Source organism: Callorhinus ursinus, unplaced genomic scaffold (assembly GCF_003265705.2).
Source record: "Callorhinus ursinus isolate GAN/ISIS: 27379988/994484 unplaced genomic scaffold, GSC_fseal_2.0 scaffold54, whole genome shotgun sequence".
NCBI classification, from domain to species: domain Eukaryota; kingdom Metazoa; phylum Chordata; class Mammalia; order Carnivora; family Otariidae; genus Callorhinus; species Callorhinus ursinus.
Window position 1 is genome coordinate 6,750,203 of NW_027397116.1, and position 26,738 is coordinate 6,776,940.

The 26,738-nt window shown below is 41.5% G+C and overlaps 1 long non-coding RNA gene across 1 annotated transcript; it reads right to left on the bottom strand.

The window, feature by feature from the left end:
* Positions 1–115: 115 nt before the first annotated feature.
* Positions 116–26,222, bottom strand: LOC141371045 (uncharacterized). The gene is made up of 3 exons (XR_012375652.1): positions 26,094–26,222; positions 20,238–20,305; positions 116–2,234 (listed from the first exon to the last, which is right to left on the bottom strand). It is a non-coding gene; the product is annotated as an uncharacterized lncRNA (long non-coding RNA).
* Between the last annotated feature and the right edge of the window lie 516 nt (positions 26,223–26,738).

Below are 26,738 nucleotides of genomic sequence, written 5' to 3' on the forward strand. Positions count from 1 at the left end.
GTCCCCACCGTCCCCCGCCTCACCACCGTCACGTCTGACCTGTTTCCCGTCCCCTCCTCCCCGGTCCTCCTCCTTCTCCCGCACCCCTCCCCCCTCCTCCTTCATGTAGGCAAGAGATTCACTCCCCAGGACTTAAGATTGTATCGGTGGGGATATAGACAATAAATCAATAACAATATTTTAAAGCATTAAGCACATACATAGCATTTGATATATACACTGTCTCATTTAATTATTAATCTCCCTTAAAGTAGCTTATTTCCGTATTGGACTGGAGGGAAATGAGGCCCAGAAGGGAAAAAACTTCTTCAAGGCCTTGCAACTCATACGGGATCATATCAGGATCTGAGCCCAGGTCCATGTGGCTTTGAGACACTTGTTCTGTATTCCTTACTTGTTGACTGGCTGTGGTGGGGACTGGGGGCCGTGAGCAGGAGAAGTGCTCTAGAATAACTTCTAGGTTTCCGATCTGGGTGGTCTGTTGGAGAGTTAGTGGTGCCTTCCCCCGGATTGGGACACCCTGACTCCCAGAAATAGCTCCAGCCCCTAATTAGCATCAGGATCATTTCTTTTTTTAACATTAAGAACGAGATGTTGGCCAGAGTTACAGGGATTCTTGTTTGAATCCTTCATTTGTTTTTTGCCGACAATAGACTCGCTAAATGGCGAATCAGAGACCTCTCATTAATTTGAAACTGTCTTGAACGCAAAATAGACAAGCTATTAAGCTAATGAATGAGCCCCGTTCCTGTTACCTTTCTACTCATTCCTCCAGAGTCTTTTTCCCTGACGGTCAGCAGGTATCATGTTATGGCAGTGAAAGCTATTAGGTAGTACTTGCAGCCTGAAAAGCAGAAAAGTCAAGCATGCTGGAGGAGTCCTGGCCTATTAAGGAGAGAGAAGTCTGGTTCTGATTACCGATAATTATAGATAAGCTGGAGCCGACAGTCATTTTCTGACCACAAACTCAAATCAATCAATTAAAAACTGCGTGTAGCTGTACCACGGCTAATCAGTCCCAGGCACTTCAGGATGATCCATTAAGTCCTACCTCGACCATGTCATGGTTGCTGTGTTCCGTCTGCTACTCCGACAGTAGATCAAATACACACCTCATTTTATACTCTCCGACTAATCAGCAATGCTGTTCACAGTGTCAGCCTTCCCTCCACTTACTGAAATCACCCGCCTTGTACAAGAAGTTCAGAGACTGAGTCATCATTTCCTTTTCTGAAGCCAGGCATGCAAACCCAAGAAAAATGGTTACTAGCAAGGAAGAGCAGTCGTTGTGGAAGCTTGTCGCTTACGGTGTGGCCCACTCAGGAACTCAGATGGGGGCAGGGCTTCCAGGGGTGGGTGGCGGTGGCCGCATGGGACCTTGAAGGTGGTCGCACAAAGAGGAGGTATTTTGGGAAATGAGGGTTAGCTTCAAACTACGGCATGTGCCAAAGCATAATTCTTGGTTCCTCCAGGTGCATGGCTTCCCAAGGAAGCAGATTTCAGTGCGATCTAATGATGAAGGTATTTATTCAGAGGTTGCAAACCAGTAGCCCGTGAGTGGAAAACCACTAGCAGACGTGGCTTCTTGGACCCCCGGAGTGTTTAAGACAAAACCAATTCAGGCAACTAATTCAAGTTGCCAACATTTAGGATCAAGGAGTTGTACTAGGATCTCACATCGGTGGCTTCTTGTTGTTGTTGTTGTTGCAAATTTGATTCATCAGCACTGAGCCCAAACTCCCCCCCCCCAAATCCCATCCCCAGCTGAAGGCTGTTTCCTTTGGAAAGAACTTGTTCTTTCCAGCTCACTGCATTCCCCACAACTTTCTTTGGACCTACATCAGCCTCCTTCACTCATTTAGGTTACTTCCTGGCTCTTGCAGCTTTTTTGAGATTGTGATTCTTAGTAAATACTGAAGCACCTTTAGAAGTGAAGATCGCTCTGCCCTTTGAGATGCTCCACGGGAGGCTGGAAGGACACCTGCTGAAGATAGAGCAGCTAGTATACCCGTGGCAAAAACAACCGGGCTCCTGCTCTGGGCCCCATTTTGTAAGAGGCCCTGCTTTAGCCCTCCTCCAATTGTGCTCAAACCATGGGAATCGTCCATGGTCCATGTTCTCTTGGGGACCAGTTCTCCTAGATGTCCAGGCATTTACTCTTCACTCCAGATACCGAAGGCCCCCAGATGCTTCTCCATGTTTGTCCTCCTGAGGATGGGCTGGTGTACTGGTCCCTGTGTGTGTGGGATGAGCAAGGGAAGGCTGTTCAGTAGGATGTAGTTAGTGCTTGGATATGTAGGGTTTGGGGTCCACAGACAGGAGACCCCTTGCAATGTAGGACAGGATTCAAGGTGGGCAAAGAAGGCATGCTGGGGACCTCTGTACTTCTTCCCAGGGTTTATCCTGAGCTCATGTTAAGGAGGGCATGTATTACATGGAGCACTGGGTGTTATACGAAAACAATGAATCATGGATCACTACATCAAAAACTAATGATGTACTGTATGGTGACCAACATAACATAATAAAATTAAATTAAATTAAAAAAATAAAAATGCTATGTCCCTAAAATTCTCTAAGGTCCTGGCAGTGGCCCAAATCCTGTGCTTGGGAAAACACTGGATAGAAGGAGGTCTCAAGAGGAGTAAGTACATACCACGCTAACGTGTGATAGCTTTTCTTGGCAAGAAGAAAAAAAGAAGCACTATGTCTTAGAATACCTCCAGGCCACTTATATTACTTCTTTTCCTATTTATGAAGTATTAAGTCATAGGACGTTGTACTGGCCTGGCTGTTCTGGAACCTGTGGTCTGTAAACCCAGACAGCAAGGTATTCTATCTCCTTTGAGCAGTATTGCTGAATTCTCATGGCTTTTCTCTACTTTATCCGATCACAGGCACCTAGGCTATGCCTATTTTACTGGTTGATCTAACTCCCTCTTGCTGGGAACCCCCACTCTTATGATCAAGAGATTTTTGTTCTAGGACAAGAAGAACCATTTGCCAAAGCAGCCTGGAGTTTACAGGGTTCCCATTGCTTCTTGTCTTTAAAGAGGCAACCAGGCAGATGACTCCTAATTGTTGGCCAGATGAAAACAGCTTTCTCATCCAGAGGCCGTCACGAAGCTTCAGTGTTACCATAGTGCATGCCTCCTCAATTAGGACATTTCATTTTGGTGACTTTGGCATCATCCCTCAGGTTATAATAAGAAACACATTATCCTTCGAGTAAGAACAACAACACAACAACAGCAAACTGGTCAGTTGGGCAGATCTGATTCAATTCATTTTCATCAAATTTAACTTCAAGCAAATTGATGGGATGAATAAATTGGCCAGGTGCTAATTTAGCTAAATCTTGTCGATCAGGGTTGGGCTTACAAACACAGCTGTGGGCTCTCGAGGTGACACCATCCCTTACAACTGCCAGAGAGGAGAGCCATGCTCCCAGTGTTCAAAAATGCCCCATGTCAACACTTTTCCTTTATCTCCAATCATTTTGGCCATGCTGAAACTCACTACACCATCAAGTAAACTTCAATATTTGGCCACAAATCACAGAGCTGTAGAGACATTAATAGCAAACGGACTATCATCACTTTCCATAATGAGAGTAATAGAAAACAGATATCTAACAGTCACTTCTTTGCCAACTTACTCTTGCCATCTAATTTGACCTTAGGAAGAAAAGATAATCTTGCCTATGGCAGTATTGGCTTATTTACTTGTTGGAAAGACTGAAACTTGTCATGAATACACAATTGTGTTTGGGCGTTTACCACGAGCCACTCCTGAAGGAGACAATTTTTTTCCACTCAAAATTAAGAAAAAGATATTTTGCTATTATTTTCTTTGTTCATTATCATTCCCAAAAATGATGTATTAGAAAATATGTTAGAAATCACTCCAAGTATCATTGTATTATTTTGCATTGTATTATTTTGCAGAGGCAGGAAATTATTCTAAAAATTACAGAAGACAATGTGCTTCTATCCCCCTTTAACAATTCTCAACCTGAGCTGTACATTAGAATCATCTGGAAAGGGAAAAATAAATTAAGACGAAATCAGAGAGGGAGACAAACAATAAGAGACTCTTAACTCTAGGGAACAAACTGAAGGTTGCTGGAGGGTTGCTGGGGGAGGGGCTGGGGTAAGTGGGTGATGGGCGTAAGGAGGGCACTTGATGTAATTAATGAGCACTGGGTGTTCTATGCAACTGATGAATCACTAAACTCTACCTTTGAAACTAGTAAGACACTATATGTTAATTGAATTTAACTAAAAAGTAAAAAAATAAAAATGCTTATCGCTGGGTTTCCAACCCAGGTAGACTGATTTTATTGGTCTGGGTGTGGCATGGGCATTCAGTTTTAAAAGCTCCCCAGGTGATTCTAATGTTCAGCAACATTTGAGAACCACTGATCTAGTATAGCCTGGTGATTCTCAAACTTTAAAGTGCATGAAGATCTCCTGGAGAGCTTGTTAAAACACAGATTGCTGGTCTGCACTCCTAGAGATTCTGATTCTCCGGGTCTGGGTTGGGGCTCAGAAATGTGCTTTTCACACCAGTTTCCATCAGGTGGTGCAGGTGATGACCACACTTCCAATAGCACTGGGGTAGCTCATTTATCTGTCTCTCGAAGAGGCAGAGCAGGGGAAGACTCTTGAGGAAAAGTGACTTGTCAGATGTGTTCACCAGAGTCTCTTAAAGGGCCTCTCTTAAATCCTATAAGGGGATGCATCAGAAATGTTAGATTGTATTCGAGGAGGTGCCAAGCCAGTAAACAAACTCCTGAAACTCTGTGGGATTGTTTTAATAACTGGAGTGTCAACACAAAGCTTAATTTATGTAGGAATAAAACTGGGAATTAACAAAAAGAAAATCTGATCACATAGACGAAAATTTCAAATTGCTTTCTAATCAAAGGCCAACTAGAAACAGAGGAAGGAAGCAGGACAAGAATATGAGGGACATAAGAAGGAAATCTTTATTATACAACCACATGTAGATTTTTTTTCTAGGGGGTCTCCGCACTTGGATTTGGGACCTAGAAAGGCTTCGGCTTGATTTTTGTTGTGAGATTATTGTAGTTTTATGACCTGATGGGCTTACCAACCATCTCAGTTTGTCCAGGATTTCCCCTTGATAGCACTGAAAGACCTGCACCTGGAAAATCCCAGGCTCTTGCCCATGGGAGGGTTGGTCAACCCTAAAATGAGCAAGTGATTTAATCACTCTGTAACTATAAAATGTGGATGACAATGCTCACCTTAGTTGTTGAGGGGATTAAAAGCCATAAAGTGTGAAGCACGCTGCACAAGCCTGGCTTATAAGAGAAGCTGGAAAATCATGGCTTCGACTAATAGCTTATTCCTGGATGTGAAACTTTATAATGGGAGGCTCCTTATACCAAAAAGCTGGGCCAATTGCTTTAGGAAGTACCTATTCTGGTTGGATGGAGTGTTTGGTGATGACAAGGAGTAACAATTTTCTAGACCGAAGGAGAGTTCCGAGCATTTGCCAGTTAACCATCAAAGTCTTCCAGTGATAGATTTTGGATCTCTATTGAATAAGATATGCGCTGAACCTAAAATTGAACTTTATAGAAATTCTCTGCTAACTGTGCACACAGTTGCCTACTTTAAGAAAACCCAGTAGCAGAATTCTGACTTATTTTTATTTATTTTTGAGAGGGGTGGGGGAGAATGCGCATATGCGAGAGAGTGAGCAGGGAGAGAGGCAGAGGGAGAAAGAGTATCTCAGGCAGACTCTGTGTTAAGGGTGGAACCCCATGTGGGGCTCAATCTCACAACCAGGAGATCATTACTTGAGCCGAAATCAAGAGTCCTATGCTCAATTGACTGTGCCACCCAGAAGCCCCAGTAGCAGATTTCTGACTTAAAGCAGCTATATCTGGCGGTGTTTATTCACATAATGAGGATCTTTCATTCATCACAGCAATTTGTTCCAGTAGGAACTTTCTGTGCGGATGGGAATACTCTATCTCTGTGCTGTCCAGAGTGGTAGCCACTGCATGTGCGACTATTGAGCATCTGAATGTGGCTATGGCCACTAAGGAATGAAATTTTAAATTTCATTTAATTTTAATTAATGTACATTGGGATTGCCTGCCTGTGGTTAGTGGCTATTATCAGAGGGAGGAGGGGCTCTGGTACATCTGATAGAGCTTACTGTTGATGATTAACAAGTTGAAAGGTAGACCCACTGATAATGACATTTTAATTAGAACAGAGAATGAGTTCTTTCTGAAATCTAATTCGATTGACACACAAGCATTTATTGAGCAAAAGAATACTAGTGAGGGGCACCTGGGTGGCTCAGTCGGTTAAGTGTCTGCCTTCGGCTCAGGTCATGGTCCCTGGGATCGAGCCCTACATCGGGCTCCCTGCTCCACGGGAAGCCTGCTTCTCCCTCTCCCACTCCCCCTGCTTGTGTGCCCTCTCTTCGCTGTGTCTCTCTCTGTCAAATAAATAAATAAAATCTTAAAAAAAAAAGAATACTAGTGAGTGCCTTTTCAGAATGGCTCTGACATAACCAGTAGCCTCGGTAAAGGACATCTAGAAGAGTCTGGAAGTCATGGGCTCTGAGTTCCAGTGGTGGGTCTAGTCTGATCTAACCTTCTGTGTCTCCTTGGGCAAACCACTCAACGGCACCGGGCCATTCTTCTTCTGAGGTCTTGTAAAATTCCATCTTTTAAAAAGAAGAGCACCTGCTCATTATAGATCACTTTTTCTTGGTGGGCACATCTAAAAGCCATTCTGATTCTAGCATGGTTGAAAGACTAAGGAGGGAGGGAAACTTAAGAGTCAGAAAAACGTTCTTTTCTCTGGCGAGAATCTGGGCTACCACAATTGAAATTCATAAGCATTCAGTCTTTATTGACTATGAACACGGTCCCAGGAAGGATGGCTAAGATAAATTCTCTGCTTTTTTATTTATAACCTGGTTGGGGAGGGGAGGTAGGTGAGACAAACTCAACAGGACCCTGGGCAGAATGAAACAAACTCATGGCACCATCCAGGCAGTGTGCGATGGGGCCAGAAAGGAGAACCATTCTTTCACCGGGATGTGGGCGAGGTGGGTGCCTTGTGGCTACTCAGGCCTGAAAGAGTCTGGAGCCGTCGATGGAGTGAGGAATTAGAGGCTTGACCAAGCCCATTGGCTTAAGGGCACAGAGCATTTGTGCACAGTAATTGATTTTATTTTTTATCGTGCTGAAGCAATTCAAAATTTACATTTCTAGAGAACAAATAGAATGACTTCTGCTCATTATTTATACAGCTCACTTCGTTTACTGTGGACAATTCAACCGTATTTTCCATGATTATAAACTTACCTGCTACTCCCTTCCCAAATGCTCCTGTTTTCGAAGAGCATTCTAGGTGATTCCAGGGAGCACTGTGAGGAAAAAGTTGGGAGATCTGATGATCTCCAGCATGTGCTCGTTATGATGCAATTTCACTCAATAAAACAATTTTGAGGACCCGTGGTGTAGGTATAATGGGATTCTACCTGTATTTGATCTTGCAAGCTGAAGTCAGCTGCTAATTAGACTGTGTATTTATCTTTTACTTCTTCTAAGTGCCTATTAACACTCAAATGCCCCCACACAAAAAGCCTATACAAACAACTTCTACCAAGGCTCCTGTACCCTCTGGTGCCTTTCCAGACCTCCCTCACACAATTTCCTTAATTTTCCTTAATTATATCTTCCACCGTCCCCAGCTGTACCACTGAAGCAGCTGCTGCTAATCCTAAATAAATATTTCCTGTTCTCCTTAGACACAATTAAACCCAGCCTTTACCAAACCCTTGGCATGGAAGGATCACACTGATGGTGGTACAACAGTTGTTCTTTGTCCTCATGAATTGAGCAGAGACTAATTCTAGACTCTTCTTACTAAAGTCCTTTGTGTTGAAACAGAAGAGCCTCAGCTGATATGTCTATAGCCTTTTGGTTAGGCATAGAGAAATTGGTGCTCTTAGAAAATCACTCCCAGGAGCATTCCACCCTCCAGGCAACAGAAACAGGTGGGATATGTGCCAACCGATGTGTGTCAGCCTTGGGGTGAGGGGTGCTGATAGACTTGGCTAGCTTCCAGAGCGCTGGAGCTCTGAGGCCCACACCAAATCTTCCAGCCTCCGCCTTTCCAGTGGACTCTAGCAGTCTGAAATGCTGGTTTGCAAACTTGCCTTCTCCCAGGTATCACCTGGAGGGTTTTTAAAAAAAAACGCTGAAGCCTGAACTTACCCCAAGAGAGCATAGAGATGGCCCTGGTCCTTAGGATATTTGAAAAGCCTCTGGGTGATTCTAATGGCAACAAAATGAGCTCTACTGGCTTGAATAAACTCCCCTCACATACCTGCTGGCTCTTCGGGTGCCTTGTTTCCCTGCTGTGCTCCCTCTGATTGCCAGCAAGACCAAGGCAGATGAGACTGGGTTTCAGACCTTGGTTGTTAGCCTGGCTCTACTTCTAACTGCAGGACCAGCCTAGAGGAAGAGAATATTGAGATGGTATATCCTGCCCCTTCAGGCCGAACCTCTACTTTTCTTTGGTTTGACTACTCAGACACACACGAGTGCTTCCCAACAACTAACCTAAGAAGCAGGTTTAGTTCAAAGGGATTCCCAAGATGGAGCAGCAACCTTCCCCCAGCCCCCAAGTGCAGCTGCCACTGGTTAATCCTGGAGAAATCGGGAGAGGGTGCTGTTTGGCACGAAGGGTCATGTCTGTACAGGCTGAGCAGAGCTGCCTGCAGGACCAAGGCTTCGTGTAACCCAACTGAGCCTTTTCACTGGCGTCTCTCAGGTCTTGTGTGAGGCCTTACTGTGTGCTTTGAAGTCAACTTTCAGAGGCACTTTGCTTTTTCTCTTATCAATATAGAGACACTATATCCAGAGAGTAATGTAAATTTGGACTGCGTGCCAGCGCTGAGACCCTAGTTTCAGGTAGCCCTGGGCAGTCTCTGTGCCAGCACATCTTACAGGCAAACAAGCAGGCTTTGGAAAGTCCACTCGACGAGAAAGAGATCAAATGGTGGCAGAGTGGCAATTCTCTCAGAGGCAGCTCATCCATCATTTCAACTTCGTCCCTTTTACAATATGCACTTTCAATTCTTACTTTAATTAAGGAGCTGAAAAGCACATGGCAGGGGCATAAATATAGCCAGTGTGAGTCCTGGGTAAAATCTGTGTCCTTGACAACAATGGCCACTTGAGTATTTGGTTTTCCTGGCCTTCCTGTGTGGAGTAAGGCAGGGGGTGGGGAGGAGGGCGCGGTTCAGGGATCACACAGGTGGTAACTGTTGACCCTAATAGTCCTCCATTCCTCCCGGAGTCTGTGCTGTCAGTCAGTCAACACCGTTTATAGAACCCCCACTCATTGTTGAGCTGTGGAAAGCTTTGGAACACGTGCAGTAAGGTGCACTATGATTCCTGTGAGCAGTCTGTGTGGGGGTGTGGGTGTGGATTCTTCCTTAAACATGTACGAGGTGACACCGTAGGGCTTCATGCATTCACTAACTCAGTTAGCAGCCTTTGAATCTCCAAAGGTTACAAGTTGCTGCTAGATTTTGAAGGAGATACAGAAATGAACAAGACAGTCTTTATGTCCACAGACCTTACACTAGAGCAAAACGGGGGAAGGGAGAGGCAAAGAAAATGTAGTGAACGCATAGCACTTGCCATGAACGTTCTGGGCACTTTACATTCTTTAATTCATTTAAATCTCAAAGTAACCCTTTGAAGGGGATGCTTTCCATGCACCCCCTTCTTCCAACTGAGAGGTTTAACTGAGATCACAGAGCTCAAAGTGGTGAAGTGGGTCTTACCTCCTCTCTTCCAATCTAGTGCTTCCCTAGGAGTGTCCTAAGAGAGGCAGAGAGAAAGGGAGCACATGAAGAGGTGGGGGGAGACACTTATTCTAGTCTCTGGAATTATGGAAGGTTTTGTTCCAGATCAAGCAGCCAAGCTTTTAACTCTCATTAATTGTTGATTAGGTTGCCATAGAAATGCCCAATGCAAAGCAAGAAGGGTCTTGCAAAGGGAGAGCAGAAAAGAATGAAGCCAGAAGGTGGGAGCGAGGAAAATAAGAAATCGGAGCTAGGGCAAGTGGAAAGCTGGTTGGTGGTAACTGCCACCTGTGTGCTTAGCTGCTCTCCCATCTAAAGTCACTGAGTACTCCAAGTGCATTTTCCCCTCACCCACTAAAACCTGCCTTTAATCTTTAGATCAGTTTAGCAAACACTCTAATGATAAGGCTGATAATGAAACCTTTTTCCTGAGTACCCTGGAAGAGCTTGGGGAATGTTTTGGATGCTTGATCCTTCTCAGATCTTTGAAGGAAGAACCTAGGAATTTCCCCACCAAGGGGTCTCCCCATGCTGCCTTCAGGAGCTCACAGAAATATCCCAGGGCCAAGAAGTACCTGGGGTGTCCCAAGATGAATTCACCACTTTCTATTACTGCCATGTTGGAAAATGTAGGGCCCCGTCTTGGTTATGTTCTTTGGTTTGACTTGGAGTCATAATGTGTTTTCATGATCCTTGGTGTAAGTTAAGAATAAAAATATATATTTTTTCATTTATTTTGAATAGCAGTTTCTATTTATAATTAGCCAAGAATATTTAAACCCTCCAGTGCTCCCTCCATTCTTCTTAGAGAAAACCAAAGCCTTCACAATGGCCCACCTGCTCTACACAATTTGTACCTCCTTCCCACCTCCTTGCAGCACTATGCCCTTACCTGGTTTCTGACCTCATCTTTAACTGCTTTTCTCTTTGCTGTCTATGATCCAGCCACACTGGCCTCATTTCTGTTCCATGCTATGCCAGGTTTGCTCCCACCCCAGGGCCTTTGCACTGGTGATTCCCTCTCCTGGAATGTTTCTATTTCAAATGTCCCTGTGGCTTTTTCAGTTTCAGTTGTCTTACCTGCCTCAAGAGAGGCCTTCTCTGATCACTCTATTTAAAATTACAACTTCCTTCCCTCCTATTTCCCTTCTGGGTTTTAGTTTTCTTGAGTACTCATCACCTTCATATATATATATACTTTTTTTTTTTTTTTTTTTTTACTTAAGCTCCAGTAAAATGTAAGTTTCATGAGGGAAAACCATGGCTGTCTTAATCATGACTGGGTGTTCAATATAGTTTCAGACACAGAGTGAATGTTCAATAAATATTTTTAAAAATTTCTTCAACTGACATTAAAAATAGTTAAGTCACCCCAGCAGCAATGAGCACACCTAGCATCCAGAGCTTGATTTCTGATATCATCCTCAAATAAAAGGAACTGGGCTTTTTGGAGAAATGGCTGATTCTACGACTGGGTAGGAAATACATATGATGAGCCTGGAGTATTTTCTAGTGCCAGAAATTGAGGAAGTATGAAAAGAAAAAACAAAACAAAACAAAACCCCAACTAATCAACCAACCAAACCAAAAAATAAAACAAAAGACCCTTACATTGATGGGGGTATGTCAGAGGGATACAGAAACCAGCTGGTAGAGCTCCCAGTGCCAAAGCTGGAACAATTTGAGCAACAAAATAAAGTAGCATTGAATTACAACACAAAGTATGGAATAAATACCCATGAAAAAAAATCCATGAGTCCATACTGATATAGGTAATGACTGACTAAGTAATCAGGAAAAAAGAGACAAGTCTCCACAGAAAAATTACAAATAATTGATGTAGATATTCTGCCCTCAAGGAGAAGAATATAACTCTCTGTTCCTTAAGTGTGGGCTGCATGTAGTAATTTCCTACCAAAAAGTACAGTATGGACAGATAGAGAGAAAGAGAGAGAGAGAGAGAGAGAAATAATTTTACAGTGGAAAAACCTGGCAAACACTACCTCAGCCTGGTGTTCAAGGTCAATATCCACAGTGATAAATCATGGTGATAGTATGTGTCCTCTTATGATGTGATGAAAACGACACTTTTACCTTTCTAATCTTCCTGCCCAAAACCCACAAGCCCAGTCTAATCATGAGAAAAACATCAGACAAGTCTCCACCGAGGGACATTCTACGAAATACTCAACCAGTACCCTTCAAAACTGACAAGGTCATCAAAAATAAGGAAAGTCAAAGAAACTGTCACAGCAAAGAGGAGCCTAAGGAGACATGACAACTCAAAGTAATGTGATGTCCTGGATGGATCCTGGAACAGAAAAAGACTTAGGGAAAACTGAGGAAATCTAAATAAACTATGGCCTTTAGTTAAGAATTCTGTATCAGTAATTACAACAAATGTAACATACTCTTGTAAGAGATTACTAATAAGGGAAATGGGTGTAGGGTATATGGAAACTCCGTAATATCTTTGCAATTTTTCTGTTAAATCTAAAACTATTAAAAAAGATAAAGTAAAAAAAGAAAAAAAAACTGAGCCAAATCCAAATTAGTTAGGAAGCCAGAAAACCATTATTGTATCTTGAATATGTCAGTTCCAGTTGGAAATGCGCCAGCTCTCTGAGAATGATTATACTGACAGCTCTATTAATCTCCTGATACTGCTAATAACCATACTCCTTTTAAATTTAGAAATGAAGTAAATGGTCATTTTTCTTCCCACCATTTTTTCTTTTACTCTTGATGTTATAGCCTTGAGGAAATCTTTAAAAGCACACTTATTTACCAAAGAATGCAATAATTAATAATTCTGCATCTTATTTCTTAAACTTGCTATTAATTACTTTTCTTCAATATCTTTTATCTATTACCAATAATTTATTCTAAAATCATTTTCTTATTGTTTTTTTTTTCTGGGACATAAAACTGGAGACTCATCTTCGTCTTCTGGAAGGGCGGGTTACTGCTAACATGACCCATAATCTATACCTATATATATTTTTAACTTAATGTGTTTGAGGTAAATTGTCTATAATCTCTCCTTAGGTGAAATTTGTTCTTTTAGGGAATAATAATAAAATGACGTGGTGATTCATATTTTTGCTACAGTGCACATTTTCATCTGGAAGAAAATTCATCAATTGAAAAAATAGAATTGAATAAAAATTAGTAATTAGTTTGTTATGTTTTAGATGCTGAACAAAATCCCATCCAAAAACATCTTTGGCTTTGGCTCCTCAGCATGTGGCTGTGACTCAGTGATTCTCCTTTGATCTCCTACCCTTAGTACTTTGTTTCTCTGGGACATAAAAAAAAAAAAAAGAGAGAGAGAGAGTGTTAACAATATTGGCTTCAGTCAGTTGGGCTGAGTCTCTTTTTAACCATCTATTTTAACTACACCTGAGAATGTCAACCTTGGGTTTACTCAGCTTTTCCAGAGTGTATAAACATTGTAAAATAAAAATACTTGAATCCAAGTGCAGAACCCAGTTTGTACCCCAACCCCCCGTGCTGCTCTTGAACTGTGTAATCCCCGTCAGGGGATTTCACTGCTCCAAATCTTGGTTTCTTAACTTGCAAAATGGCGACTGAACTTTCTTTCCTGCCCACTTTCCTTCCACATTGGGTTAGGAGGAACAAATAAGAGAAAAGATGCAAACATTTCATGTAAACCACAGAGCACAATAGGAAGGTGAATGATCATAATCAGAAATACTTGCAGTCATGAACACATTTTTTCTTACAATTTTTAAAAATAACTTTTGGAGAATTCTTAGAATTATTTTTAACTCGTTTATAGTGCTTGTATCCAGGCCCTTATCTCGACTTTCTCCTGCACAGCTGGTCCTCCCCCTACCTTGACCTTGCTTATACGTCCTATATTTCCAGAGCTCCTTTTACCTAAATTTTTCCTGCCATCAATTCTTTCCATTCTGTGGACACACAAAGAAAATTTCTTTCTGGCTTCAGATATTGATTTCATCTCTCTGAGCTTCAGCTTCCTTACCCATTGAAGGGGATAATGATAATAATGCCCATGATATTGGGTTGCTTGTGGGATTAATGAGATGGTGTGTTTGAGGTGACAGTGCCATAGGAAACCTAGTAGGATCTCAGCAAATATTTGTGGGGTAAGTGGGTGGATTTCCTCCTATGGATTTCCAGGTGCATTGTGCCCTCTGGGTTGCTTGTTTCCCTGGTTCTGATTATAAGCCCAGGTCTTCAGCACCTTGGAGGGGCCACGGCCCGAGCCCAGAACTGTGTGGCGAACAACGCCATTTTGACAATGGTGAGAAAATGAAATTTATCATCTAGATCTACTCTTGGTCAAACCCTGTCCTTCTTTGTCAGGTTGGATTGACCCGGTCCGAAAGAGCATATTGTAAAAACTTAAAGGAACCGAAATAAGGAAACTGTCCATTTACCCACCTTCCTGGCTGTGTCACTATGTACAGCCTGTGTCCCAAGCAGGCAGTGGGTCGATCAGGCTGCCAGGCTCTGCCTGCACCTGTGCTTACGATGGGGCTTAGCCAAGTGTTTCAGCATCATTAGGGGAAGATGTGACCTCTGGGAACTTTGCTGCTAACACTCCCATCAGTCCTGCCTGACAATGATCCTCAGAAGAGCGCTCAGTGACTATCTAGTGAGACCTGTGTGTGGCAGCCATGCCCCAAAGATCGAGGTGTGTCTGACCCGCCCTGTGATTAGAAGGGAAGAGGGGAGATTGAATGGAAGGAGGAGAGAAGGAACAGTGAGCTGGCTTGTTCTGAGGGTGTGATATGTGCCCAACACTAGTCCAGTTCCTCCCAGCCTGTTGCCTTTTAGTCTGTCCTCAGCATCTCAGCACCCAGGACCGGCCTGTCTGGACTGGCTCTTGGATTTTCTCATGGACAGCTTCTGACTGCCTCCCGAAGGAATACAGAGACGGGTCTCCGGCTGTTGTGATTTTGTCTTGCCTGTGGCACTCTCGCAGGACAAAGAACAAAGGACCTACAGGAGGGACTTCGTAAGCCCTTGGGGACAAGGTGGAGGATGCACGGCTGTTGCTGAGATGGAGTCAGGGCTCTGACCATATGGAGTCCACCTGTGCTCTCTCCCGGGCGGGCAGTGGGGCCTCAAAGAACTGTTGTTTCCTTTTAAAAACCTATTAATGGTTGTGGAAATCTCTGGGGCTTCCAGGAAACACTTCTGGAGGGAAGACTTTTTCAATAGTGTCGCTTTTCATTATGTTTGTCCTGTTTGGGGTGGGAGCAAGAACTCCTGTTCGCTCTGATCTTTGGAAGTCCTCATTCTCCCCAGAGACCATGAAGCCAGCAGGGTTACTTCCTGTCCCACAATGGCTTGCTGACCCATGTCCTTGGTCAGTTCTTAGTGTCCAACATCTTTTCAGTTTGCCACAGTTAATGGGCACTCATGTGGGTATTTTAAGACTTTTCTCCAGGTGGGGAGCCCCTGTGACATGCATCAATACCTGTGTGTTATTTGTGTTACGTGTATGTTTAATTTCTTTCTCTGGAGGACTCCATGCTTATCCAACCAGGTGCCATAAATCTCTTCCAAAATGTCATAGCTTGGGTTAAGTTCAGGGCTATTGGACTCTAAGGACTGTGTTAGATTAATCAGACTCTGTATTTGTTCCTTCTGTGCCATTTCAGCCACAGGGGTACATGGCGATTTTTAAAAATGTATCCTGATTTTCAATATTCTCCTGGTTTTCTGGCTACCTCCATGGTACTTTGGGAAGCAATAGGGAGCAAAGATAGCTAACATCAACCTTTTGGCCAGCAACTAAGTGGGCAGAACGTGAGGAAGTCTGAGAAGGCTCATTCCAAGCAGGATGAGACCCAGAGATACCTGGAAAGAACTTTTAGAAATATTTCTGAATTGGCTTGCAAAGCTCAGTATTCACTAAGCCAAAAATCTTTTTACCTAGAAAATGTCAAAGCATCCAGTGGCCAAAAGGTGGCACTCCTCACCCACCATTTTTGTCCTTCCAGAGTAAGGCCACCTGCTCTTGTTCTTCTGTTCCTTCTATAAGTTCTTTCATAATAAAATATTATACCCTCAACCTCTCCTGGTAAAACATAGCAATAAAACAGACCTTATTCTTTGGGTTGATTTGTGTTTTGATATATGCCAGTCCTTATCCCTCTCGGTGGACAATGCCTAAGGTAAACTGTTTGCATTTTCGGTAGAGCTTGGCTCCTAGCTCTGTGTGTATCTAAGACCCTGCTGTATTACTGAGCACCTCTACTATAAAATCATCTCTGACCAGCTACAAGATTGTAATTTGTCTCCAGAGTTTGCCTCTTTCAATTTCATAAACCGTGAAAACACAGCTGGAGCAATTTACAGTCTGTGGAAAAACTCTTGAGTATTTTTGCTGAAGTACTAATTCAGGGATCATGCTTTGTTATTTCCTGTTTCATTGTTGTTTGTAAAACTAGTTAATAGCCAATGGGCTGTTTCAAATTTGCCTGGCCCCTCAACACTGTTGCATGCACCTCTTGTTGGGGCATGGCATGAATTGGGTGCAGTGTGACAGCAAAATGGCAGTGATTGGAGAATGAATTCAAGAACACATCACTGAGAATGAAATCAGAGCAACAATTTGGAAAGAAGCTAGGCTTGTAATCTCTGAGTTATATGAATGTGGAGCCTGAGGCTTTCAAAAAATCAAATCCCACTCTGTTATAGCTTTTCATCAAACCTGAATATTTTTGAGATATACTTCCAGAATCAGCACTACAGAGTAAGGGAGACTTTTGCAGCCTCCTGACTTATGGGTCATTAGAATCAAAGACATAAAACATGCTGGAGAGCAACATGCCAGCATCGAGTAAAAGTAGAAAGCAAGAAGATTAACTCCAATAATGCCCCCACTAACCTAGAATTTGGAAATCTAGAAACCCCAGTCATTTAGAACACAGGCACAAAATCATACATGAGTTAAAAGAGTTTCTGAGCCACATGGAAAGTCATTATCATAAAGTACAAGCACTTTCCTTTATAGGAATAAAGCCTATAGGAGTTTTAGGACTTTCATGCCTGGTATAATGCAAGGTAGGTGCTCAATAAACATTTATGAAATCGACGGATGATGTGTGGAGAGGAGCAGAACTCCAAGGGAAGCATGACTGTTGAGTGCAAAGTCATGAAAGGATGTCAGGGAGGAAACTTGCCCTGTACTCCCCAGCTCTCTCTCTGAAGGCACCACCACTCTAGCACAACTAAATGATTGAGGCTTTCTATGTAAACCTCATTTGTTGACAAAACATGGAATTACATTTAGAATCCCCTATTCGTTAAGATTGAAATGTATGTAATAAAAATGGTTAGAATTAAAAACAACTCGTATTAAAAGCAACGCATGCTATTAAAAGGACAAGCTTAAATTAGGTATTTTGAACATTTACCACTGGCCAAGAATTGAACTCGATTCTAGAATATAGTGGTAAAGAAGTCATCTAGGGTGTTCACTTAGATTGTGTATTTTGTACCTTTATGGTGCAAAAATAATGAGACATTGGTACATTTAAAAAATATACATATGGAGAAAAAGTGCATTTGAACAGAACTGATCCAGAATACCTCTAGTTCTGGTTCAAGTTCCTCTGCTAAGCAGTGATCAGAAGAAAATATTCAGTGCTACAACAAACTTGATTTATCATATGGATCCATGTATATTGATAAATTTTGGGAGGACTTTCTTAGTCCATATATCATCCACTAAGGCAAGACAAAGAAATTAGGCAAAATGCTGAGCATCACGCCCTTATTCTCTCTTGCCAGCATGAAGAAACTGCATTATGAAAATTATCTCATTTTTCAGTTTGCTCATGGGCCCACCAAATTCTGTGGCTTCTAGTACTGTCTAGGTTTGGGTGGAAAATCTCATGCAACTTGGTGTGTGGAGGATGAAGTAAAAAAAGCGAGATGTCTTTAGTTCCCCTAACCCAAAACGTTTTCTCATCGAGCTCTAGGAGACATTTCTGAAAAGGTTCCTCTGGTGTAGGTTTGAACTGAAGTTTGACAGTTTCTTTTACCTCTTTAAATGTGTAGGAATAAGACTTCAAATAGTGTCCCCCTTCTATTCTTCAACAATGTTCAACCATTGACTTCCCTGGTGATCTTACCAATGCTCTTACCACATTGGTAGTGTTCTTCATTACTTCTACTGAGCTTTAGGGGTAAAGTCAGATCATAGTTACAAGAGTTTACATGTTCAGTTTTAGGCAATCTAGAGTCACAGAGCAAGCTTGGGACAATGTGTATCTTTAGATCCTTTACTACGAGTGCTCAACTTTTCTGAGATTCTGCAGTCTACACATTTGCTAGCTCTCATTCCACATTTTTGAAACTAGAAGATGCTCTTTAACGTATTGGGTTGGTTTTTTAAATGTAGATTTTTTTTCCATCTTTATAGGCTGATGTTGAGTTTCCAGAACATTCTTTAAGTGGAAAAGTCTGGGTCTTTCCAACATCAACTCATTCTAGTATTACAGAAACTGAAGAACCAGTTGCTTATCTAAATTTTTCACTTACCATTCAGTTTTCATAGTGATTTTAAGATCTAGCCTTATCTTAGGACAGGTCTTATAGATAAGTGATTAGTGTTGTTCCTGCATCGCAGCTTTGGGTCATGCCTCGTTTCCAGCCGTTCCAACTCAGTGAGATTCAAGAAAGAAATGCCCCTATTCATGCCACAAAACTAAACTCATGAGTATGACTCATTTTCTCTCTACAAAGTTGTGTGTGTGTGTGTGTTTTTCCATTGACAACACTAGGTTCAGGCAAACACAAAGGTCACTCTGGCTTCTATTTTGAATTTACATACTGGCCCGAAGATTAATGAAGTGCCAAAGCCAAAAGAGTCCTAAGCCAAACATAGTTAAACAAAATAAGTCTACTTCTAAAAAATTCACATATTGATTTGAAAACCTAAATAGAAAATTATTTCTGGATTTCTTATTCTATTGGTTGGATTTTATTGGTGGGCATGATTAAGAGTCAACTATATGTATTTTTTCTGAACCACTAGTCTGCCCACACTGTCCAGATTGTTTTTAAAACTATGGAATTTTCCACCCAGGTTGCATTTTCCTTGTTTGCTTCCATCAACATTTCTCTGCCCAAGTAGTTTCTTTAGTGGCTCAATTTTTCCATCTTTTTAATATAGGGGGTTGATTCCAGCTGTAATTGTGTGTGGTTATATACTGACAACCCACATAAACAAACATCAACAAACACAGTCCTTTGATAGGGTGATGTCATCACAATTGGAGCTTCAAAAGCAAATACGAGCGGGCAACTTGGACACCTGTGTCAGCTCTTCTTAGTCCTCCCACCCCTCACCCTTGATGATGAAAGAATTATCTTTACTGAAGGTGGAATGCTCTGCTGACACCAGCTCACCTAGTTTCAGCCGGGGAAGATCAACTTCACATCAACCTGTTTATATTGACCCTGAGGCTACCTGGGTCTTAGCTGTAAGGAAACCCAGTGCTTTGCTTAAACAGTAGACAGCTATCAAAATAGGGGAAAGATGGAGGGTGGGGTTGAGGGAGAAAAAGAGAGAGAGGGTATCACTCTTAATATTGACCTCACATTAGAGAACCAGAGAACTCTCTCTGGTCTGCTAATGTTGTCATTACCATTTGTCAGGTGTACAATCGACCTGGAGAATAGGGATAATGGGGCCTTTGTAGGTTCCTGAATCAACATTCCAAACAATTCAACCACTGTTCACAGGTTAGAGCCCTACCTTCCTGACCCTTCTCCTTCTCTTTTCAAAGAAACCACTCCTCCTTCCATCTCCCAGGAGCATTACATCAATCGGTACATTCACTTTTCCTCAGTATGACAGCTGGTTAAGTGACACCATGAGATTCCATTCTGATTAGCTATTGTATAGAAACAGCTGTTGGAATGATTTTTCATGTTGTTCAACCTTGTTTCCAGCATCAGAGGATTTAGAAATTGTTGGAGAGACTTTGATCTTTTAAGTTTATTTAATAGAAAAAGTGAATGTCATTTATGGTAAAACAAACAAAACAACCCCCCCCCAAAAAAACCAGCAACAACAACAACAATGGGGGTGAAGGGGATAATTTGCTTTTGAGGTTTATAAAATAATCTTTCTAATCACTTTTATTCAGCGTTAAAAATGGCAACCTTTACATGCACCTCCATGACACGAGGCACAGATGGCAATGTAAGCTCAGCTGTGCCATGTCACCCAGGCTGGCTGGGCCTATCGACTCTCCCTGGTGCGCTCAGTTTTGCATTGGCTCTTGCTTACATTCCATCTTCTCCCCTGGCTGCATCTTCCCTTTCCTTTTGCTTTTCACATCCCTTACCTCCTTTTTTAACCATCAAGCCCGATCTAGAACTCTTCTGAAGGGATTTTTCTTCTTCTCTGTTAGCACTGGGGAGAAAATGGAAGGAAAATAGCAATATCAAATAAAGAAGTAAAAATCTACCTTTGTGCCCATGGTAGTCAAAGAGACTCTCATACTTGGAAGCCCAGGGATGTGATTTTTAGATTTCCAGAGATAAAAAAAAAACCAGAAATAACATTGGATTGAAGAATGGATGAGACATCAAAATCATGTCCTTCAGTTGTTCTGTATGTAGTCCAGGAAGAATTTTCCAGAGCCCTCGAACCCTTGATTGGAAAATACATTTAATATGGTTGAATTTTTCCAACACCAAGAAGAATAGATGACTTCTTGGCAGGGCTGCGTTTCAAGAACACAGTTACCTTTGCCTCCTTTTGGGCTGAGATGTCTGTCTTTTTTTGTAAAGAAGACTGGTTCACTCAAGAGAGGAAAACATGGTGCAGGTTCTTGAAAGTGCTACTTCCCCAACCCTTTCCTTAATGGTTGGAACACTGATAAAGAGCAAGGGTGACTAAAGTCTTTCCTTGCACATTTAGATACCATTTACCCACAAATATTATCTTGAGAAGGTACCTCATTGACTTAAACTCCCATCATGGCACAAATTACGTGTCTAAGGGAAGAGAGAAAACTAGCAAGTATTGGATCCCATAGGGTGTGTTGTGTATATGTGTGGCTTTTGCCTAAGCCCAGTACTGTTTTGGTTCAGAGGCAAACATTCATAGTGAAATAATGTTTTTGTCGTTTTAATTATTGCATCATGAAAGGATACTTTGGGCTCAGGTCTTAGAGGCTCAAAGCCATGTATCTCCCCAGGAGAATACTTCAGTACACCCATTGACAGGAGTACTCAGCAGCAAACTTCAATTTATTTGTAGAGGATTTGGTCAATATAGCCAGTTAGGTCCCTCTAATGCAGCCACATTGTTAACTGTGTAAATTAGCAAACTGATGCTGAACCTAGGAATAATACATGTGAGGAAACCTAATCTGCAATATAGCCATACATTCACTTCATGAACACAGTTGTTGAATGTCCACCATATTGATTCAACAATGGGGAAAATGACTCATAAACTAGAAATCTAATTTTTGTTTTGTCTCAGTAAGCTCCTAGTTGTTTGGTATGGGATGCGTGGAATTCTCTCTCCCCCCCCACCAGGTATTAGTTGCCTCTCAAGAAGGACAGAAAATATGGCATCTCCTTGGGTACTTGCTCACCATGCGCAGATGACCACACAGAAGAGCAAGAGCTAGGGAGGCAGAGTGAAGTGGGGGAGGAGAAGGGAGACATTGATTCATTATTCAGATCCTTGAGAGTCTCTTGGTGGTTTATTTATTGTGAGGAGCCAGAAAACAAATCCATTCTAAACTTTCTCCTTCCTGGCAGATTTTTCAAAGCTGAGGTTTCACTGCTGACTGTGCACATCCTTTTATCATGTGTTTGGTTTTTCAATATCAAGCTATTTCACAGAGAAGAGAGAACATTTACTTTCAATTAATAAACCACCCGGCAATTACCCTTTGTTCATAAGCATGCGGATGCTTCTGTATGTGCAGATGATAGCTTACGCATGAAACAGATCTCCCCATTAGCTTTCCAAGGCTGTCCTCACTCCTCACTGTTTTCCAATTTGCCTTCTTCCCTGGGACTAGTGTTATGCCTGCTTACTGGCAGGTCTGCAGAGAGACACCCACATGGCTATGGAGCCCTACATCATCGGGCTTCCTGCTTCTCCTTCTCCCTCTGCCCCCTGCTTGTGCTCTCTCCCTCTATCTCTCTCAAATAAATAAAATCTTAAAAAGAAAGAAAGAAAGAAAGAAAAGAAACTTTCATTGATTTTAGTGAAATGGGTGGTTATTTTACAGTTGGTCCTCTGGCTAATTCTCTTGGTTATATCAATGTTTGGAGTTTCAGGACTGTGTAGACACAGGATGAATTGTATGCCTCTTGAGGGCAGCAATGATCTTTCTTATCTTTGTATTCTCATAATTGAAAACAGGAATATAATAGGCTATGTTATCCATATCCAGATAGAGGTGTAAATAAAGAGATAATATAGAAAACTATATTTAAGCTGGGCTGCCATCACCCCGAGAGAGTGGGGATGCTCTTCACACTGTTCCTTTGGGTCTTTGCCAACCATTCTAAACCAACAGGCCAAGACACAACTTCCTTTCCTTTCTATATCCTGGGGAAGATTGTTAAAGAATTAACTAAAAGAAAACACATTTAAAAATTAACATTGACACTTACTGAACGCAAGGCTCAAACTCTACGAATCTCTGCCAATGTGAATATAGTGGATACTATATATAGCTACTTGTTTGTTAAGTTAAATATTGAATAATCCTCCAGGTTGTTCAAAGAGCCTTCCCCCAAAATACTTGTTTGTGGGAGATAGAAATTTTCCCTGTACAACCTTGCCAGCAAAATTCCCAACAACAAAAATTTCATGATTATAAAAGGTTTAGCAGTTACAGAAACATATAAATATGAAAATGAAAATCACCCATGTTCCAACCATGAATCACCACTGAAACAGTGTGTCATATGTCATTCCAGATTTATTCCACAGATACACTGAATGTCTATACATTCATCCTTTATCAGCATTGATCTCTACCTAGAATACTATGCACATGGTTTTTGAACTTCATTTTCCCCCTAAACTTTATACACTTTGCCTCATCATTTTATTGGCCTTCTAGTATTCCAGTATATGAATATATTATAGCTAATAACCTATTCACGGTCATCTGAGTGGTCTCCAATACTACTACACTTTTAATACTTGTTTAAAACATTGGAAGTGACACTGGACAACACAAAGAGGAATACAGAAAGTTATTTTGGCTGTAGCAGAGCCTTAAAATCTATTTATGATTTGACATGACACACATTAAAAAGATTAAAATATAATAACTAAAAACACTTGAAGCTCTTCTATAAAAGCTGGTAGATTAGTTGTATATAAGTTGAAGATTATGGATTAGTCATTTTATCCATCACTAGACATTAAATATTTTTATAAAAATATAATTATAAAAATGTATAATTATAAAATATATGAATGATGTAAGGAGGTAGCAAAGGTGTTAATTGATGGGGTCCAACACACAGTACATATTTGAAAAATCGAGCTGGAACTCTTAGACTCTGAGCCCATGTCTGTATTAGACATTCAAAAATCTGCCCTAAGAGGTTTAGGTTTATCATTGCCATTATAATTCATTGTAGGGCCCACTGATGTATATTTTTTTATGTTTCCTATTTGGTGGTTTTCAAGTTGCAACTATAGTTCATAAATTTTGCAGCACATGTAATAATACTAAAGGAGGGTGTAAAAGGTAAAACTAGACACCTCAGGACAACCATACATCTTTGGGAACACTGGGAACTGAACAAGGGCATCACAGCCAATGGGGTTCCTGTCATATTGCAGACAGTGAAGGTTTTTATATGTATTACAATGATTTTCTAGCAGATGACAGTGTATTATGAAAGCATTCTAACAGGTAGAAATAAAGTATCTTGAGTTCTCCAATTGGCAGCATCTCTGATTATTCCTCAAACTTGGGCCCCCTTGTCCCTTATATTGCTCAATCAATAATATGGAAATCCTCTCAGTCAACTAATGTGGTTCTAAATCATTCTTTCTAACAGATGCATCATATATCTCATACAACTTATATGAAAAAGTTGAAAGGCATAAAGAGATACAATAGTTATTGATCGTCAATATTTCGAACAACCACATATATGAAATCATCAGAATTTTAATTTTTGCCATAGAATTCCATTGGATATTTCTGTAATTGATGCCTACATTCATGGCAGAAGGAGGCATTTCTGCTTCCTAAAATACTTTTTAAATCCCCAAAGAAAGATTAAATTATATTCAAGACTGTTGTAGTGGTTTCATGTTCTTTGAAACTGACTAATCTATTGCTCATATATATGATGCTCCTTTATTATAATAAATTACATCTTCAAACAGGGATTTACAGCTTTCAGAACATCTTCCACAATCTTGGTATTTGATCTTTGAAATTACAACATTGTGAGGCAGGAGGTGTCAGTTTCCAAATTTTCCCGTTTTGTAAGTGGTAGCTTAGAGAGGGCAAATGTCTTGTCCAAGGTCCTGTGGTCATAAAGTTACAGAGTCAGGGTGGGCACTCAGTTAGACGTGTTTACATGGCCCCATACTGCTTTAGAGGGTGGGATTAATCAGACCCCACCATTTTCTGACTGTCCTATTTAAATGGGGTTTTGCTTTGCTCTGGGTAATATAAAATTTATCAGTACAGCTTATAAGATCAATGTTCTTATCTTTGTTAGAAAGATCCCTTTGTTGCATGTCCTCCTGAATACATTTTTTACTTTCAAACTTTATGTTTCTCAGGTGCAAGAGGAACATTTTGTTTTCATTTTCTACCCCTGTGTACCAATTGCCTTCCCCACCACACACATACACATTTAAAAGGCTAACTGAGTCTCCCTATGATTTTAGATATTGCAATGCAATCTGGTAGAACAATAGACTATTAATTAGCATTAATAAATAATGTACTTTGGTCCTTCAAATCTTCTGTCAAGCATCTCTTGTTCTAGTCTAGGCCAAGCTTATAGTTAAGGTGCTTTAACAACTATGAACACCCTACGGTTTATAAAGTACATCTTTTTTCATTAATATTTAAGAATAATCTCTTATTGTTGGATTGGATGCACACAACTTTAACCACAGGATTTCAGGTTTTCTGGGGTGGGAAAAGGGGAATGTAATGTCGAATGAAACCATTTCTTTAGGTTGTGATGAGATGGAATTCTTTCAGATCACAATGGTCTGCTAACATCTCAACACCACCACCACCACCACCAAAAAGCAAAGCATTCTTCCTTTTAAATTAAATAACGAACAGTTGGATCTTTTTGTCAGGAGCTGGTAGATTAGGTAACTGCGCTTATTTACATTTTAACATTACAGGCTAAAGAATCATGAGCTGGGCAGAGCATCCGCGGTTGACTGTGGCTGGTCTGCCAGGATTAACATATTAATTAGTTAATTCCATCCATTACGGTTTTAGTCTGTTCCTGGGCATCCTGCGGACTGTTTATTTCAGCCCTCCAAAGTTGCAGAGCAGGGCTGTTCGTTTAGCTCTCTGAATGGCTGAGGAGAACAATAAGATCTCCTACCACCGGGGGCACGTCAGTGTCTTTGTCAGGGGATAATGTAGCTATAGAAAACCCTTTTCATCCTCTGCAAGGGTCCATTATTCCTATGTATCTCTCCTCTGTGCTTTGTGAAAAGGTTTGTACAGTAAATAATGACTGACTATGTACTAGTTCTTTCTTCTTTTGCCAAGCTCTTTTTAGCTTTGGCAGCAATTTTGTTTTCCCTGTCATCATCTAATGTCTATTTATTTTACATTGCTACAAAGCCAGTGAAATTCCCTTATAAATCCCAGGTCATGAAGATGAAGCAGCAACCCGATTCCTTTTATTAAATGTCTGCAGTGTCCTCTGCTTTTTCTAATTAGGTTCAAAGTGGTCAGTGGCTTGAAAGGCTCCGGGCAGGAACCAAATCTGTTTGAACAATGCATTCCTCAAGGCCATTGCATATTAGATGTTTGGATTTAATTAGAAGACAGGTATCAAAAGTCAGATACTCTCTGGATGCATTGGGGTCCTCATCACAAGGTCCTCTTCCTCTGCAGGCAACTTGACCAAATGGACCCCCTCCCTCTGGCGCTCCCCACCCACGCAGACGTACAATAGGCATTAGGCATTCCGAGCCTGGGGCTGTTACTCACCACCGGGCTTGCAGGGCTGCCGTTTGCTGTGTCAGCGCTGCCGTAGCATGAAGGTGAGAACAAGAAGCTCTGAAATTGAAGGGGAAAAGATAAAAGGAAATGTGTGGGGAAGAAAAGAGAGGCTCTTTAACTGCTCTGTCAACCCGGTTTTCTTCTCTTCAGCGGCAGGCGTGTTCTGAAGATGGATGGATGTAGGTACAGCTGGTACCGGAGACCAGCTGTGGGCTCCATCTGGGTACCATTTGGTAGCAGATAGATTTATTATTTTTTTCCAGGCCAAAGTCTCCTCCAATTGTTGTGGTTAGAGAGGGAAAGTGAGAGGCCCACTGTGTTTTCTTCCGCCTCAGATGCTTTTGTTCCAAACCAACTCCTCTCCCTCCTTGCGTTGGCTTCTCATCAAAGGGAGGGGGATTATTTGATTGTGGGGGTAAAAGGGTGAGGGAGTTAGCCGATGAGAGCTGGTGGAGCTCAGACACAAAGCGTCTCACGGAACACGTTAAACATCAGATTACCCAGCCCATACTTCTCCTAGCGTCTGTCGTTACCCTCCTTCCAAACGACGAGGCCATCAGTAAAGATGATGCTCTTTTGAGGAGGAATGTCAACGTTTGTGTCTGCGCAACACTAAAGCAACTGGTTAAAATA